General features: G+C 37.6%; 1 pseudogene; it reads left to right on the plus strand.

Moving 5' to 3' along the window:
* Positions 1 to 2,585: 2,585 nt before the first annotated feature.
* LOC139704204 (U2 spliceosomal RNA) lies at positions 2,586 to 2,803 on the plus strand (annotated as a pseudogene).
* The last annotated feature ends 305 nt before the right edge of the window (positions 2,804 to 3,108 follow it).

The following is a 3,108-nucleotide window of genomic DNA, read 5'->3' on the forward strand; positions in this document are numbered from 1 at the left end:
AAAGCATATCTTCATTCTAGCCAGTATTTTCCTTTTTCTTCAAGCTATTGAAGCCATCATTATCAGTGAAGTATGCACAGTTAAGAACTAAATATCATCTGGAAGAAATACATCAGATATTATTTTAAGATATTCTCTATATACGTAGATAAGTCTGTGGCTATGTCTGTAACTACTGCACACATATATCCTCATCTTGATCTAACAATTATGTGTGCATACATCATTCATATATATTTATAAACTGCATATTTGTGAATGGATTGCTAATTTATTAAAAAACAGCAATACAATATAAATTTGCTTGTGGAAATATACCAAATACATTACATCTGAATTTTCATCATGCAAAGTCTCTGAGAATCATGCCACTGATGCATGTCAGTATTATAAATGATACAAATTTTCGAATGATAACCATATAAATCAGTTTCACTAGAAACTATGTCGATTTGCTAAATTTTCTGTACATTAGCCCTTTCTTCTGCAGGAAGATAGTAAAATAGAATTGTCCACTGTAAAACACTGTTTCAGATATTTTGCCAGCAAGAGGTATACACTGAATGTGATTTGAGTTCCTGAAAACCAATGGAAATGTGAGGCATAAGAAGCAATGTTGCAGGAGTTGATAGTTGGCTAGCATAACATTTGTCATTGTGGTAAGATTGTATAAAATTCTAGCATATATTTTGCCCTTATTACATTAGTCACCCATCCCGTTGCTTAAAGTGAAATGGTTACAAATGGACCTCATCAAATATTATACCTCCTATTATCCTTAGTCCAAACCTTAAAAAAGGCTGACTTAACCAATCAATATGCAATTTTTGCATTATTAAGAACATATTCTCTTCATACCACTGAGAAAAGCATTTGTGTATCATGTTCTCTTTCCAGAACATTGCCTCCAGCCAAAGCTTTCTTCTTAACAACATAAAAGCAAAAAATGCAGAAAACAGCTAGTCCCAGAAAATTCAGTCTAAATGCCCAGCATTCCTTCAATAGAAATCACAGGTAGAATTTCATCTGTATTAGTCAGGGTTTTAGAATAGCAGGTAGTATGTGGATCTAACTGTCAAATTTTCTATGAGTAATTCAATTGGCATGGAATAAATTCGGTTATGTTTCTGACTGCTTGGTATTTTCAAGTGTTTTTTTTTTTTTTTTTTTTTTTTTTTTCCATTGGGGTGATGGGCCCAAATCTAAAAAAAAGCATTTAGTAGGGAAAATTTCCCCCCACTGATGAACTAACTCCCAAGGCTCTCTCTATAAATCCTGCTTTATAAATTTACTGTAGATTTCTGGTTATACATGATAAGTTGAATTCACACATTTAGGTTTTCTCCCTCCTCCAACTCCACAAGTAAGAGTAAATTAATATAAAAGATCTAACCATGGTTACCAGCCCTGAGGACAGCTACTAGCAAGCTCACCTCCTGGTGTTCACAACCTGTGCAGTTTCCTGCATATGGCACTATAATTGGTTTATTCAGGCACGCTGTTCAATCAATATCATATGGCAGAAGTGAAGGTTCCTTACTTTTGATATTAGGTTATAAAAAAATGTGTGTTCTCTCTCTGTCTCTCTTGTCCACTGATGAGGGATTAAGATATGTTGGATGTAGTCCTATGGAGAAGCCCCCATGGGGAGAACATGAAGTTTCTCACCAACATCCATTGAGGACTATAGCCCTGATAACAACTGTACCAGTGTATTTTTCAGCCCCATTTCAGCCTTGAAATAAAGACAGCCCAAGCAACAGGTGAAAGCTCGAGAACAATTCCATCAGGGACCCCAAAGCAGTGCCACCAAGCTTGGCCACTCCCTAATTCCTGAGCATCGGTCCAGTGAGAGGTAATAAATGTCTGTTGTTTAAATTACCTAAACTTCCAGTGCTTGCTACACAACAGTTAATAAGTAACTTGTACATCTACAGTGAGAAAGATATTGGGAGATCATTTAATAGACAGGAGACAGAGAAGTTAATAGGAATGAGTAGGATAACTAGATATCTGCAGAAGAAGACATGTTATCAATCTCAAATGTCCCCTCAAATCTCATGTGTTGAAGGTTTGGTCCATAGCTCATGGTGCCATGAGGAGGTGGTGGAAACCTTCAGAGGTGGGCCTTGTTAGAGAAAGTAGGAAATTGGGGGCACAACCTTGAAGGGTTTACTGGGACCCTGGTCACTTTTTCTCTCTATCTCTTTGCTCCCTGGCCACCATGAGGTGAGCAGCTTTGCACTAGCCTGCACTCTCCACCATGATGTTCTGCCTTACCCAGAAATGACGGGGCCAAGTGACATGTACTGAGATCTCTGGAACTGTGAGCTAACATAAATCCTTTCTCTTTTGAAGTTGTTTATCTCAGGCATTTGGTCACAGCAATGGAAAGCTGACTAACATAGGAACAGTCAAATCATGTCATAGAGACCCTGAAATTAGAAACTTGAAACGTCACGGGAAGCAACAGAGAAAGGGATAAAATCAGAGAAATTGGGTGCAAGTGTAGTCATGTGCCACCTAACAATGTGTTGGTTAATGACAGGCCACAAATAAAACAGTAGTTTCATAGAAGACCTCTTATCGCATCTCGGCCTTTTGGCTAAGATCAAGTGTAGTATCATAGAAGACCTCATAGCCATCTTAATTTTTGTAAACTCACCCTAATGCTCACATAGCAGTGAAATCCCATAAGAGCTTATTTATTAGAACTTATTTATATTATTACATATCTGTTGTGCATGGACAGATATGTAAGATTTAGATAGATCTCACTATCATATCCTCTAATCACATGGCAGAGGCAAAGAGAGAAGATTCATTCTATGGAGAAAGAAATTAGTGTTCCATTGTGAAAACAGCTGCAGCACACAGACAGTAACAGGTGCTAAACTGAAAGCTAGGAAATCAAAGGAAAATTGATTTGCTGGATGGTGAGAGTGTTAGTCCCTTTCTGGATTTGGATTTCAACTCTGACATATGCTATCCAGGAGTATCTAGGTACCAACACAGAGAATAGGTAGCTTGACTCTAAACACACACACACACACACACACACACACACACACACACACACACACATCCCAATTCATAAAGCATCTATAG

The sequence above is a fragment of the Marmota flaviventris genome, unplaced genomic scaffold (assembly GCF_047511675.1).
Source record: "Marmota flaviventris isolate mMarFla1 unplaced genomic scaffold, mMarFla1.hap1 Scaffold_44, whole genome shotgun sequence".
Lineage (NCBI taxonomy): Eukaryota > Metazoa > Chordata > Mammalia > Rodentia > Sciuridae > Marmota > Marmota flaviventris.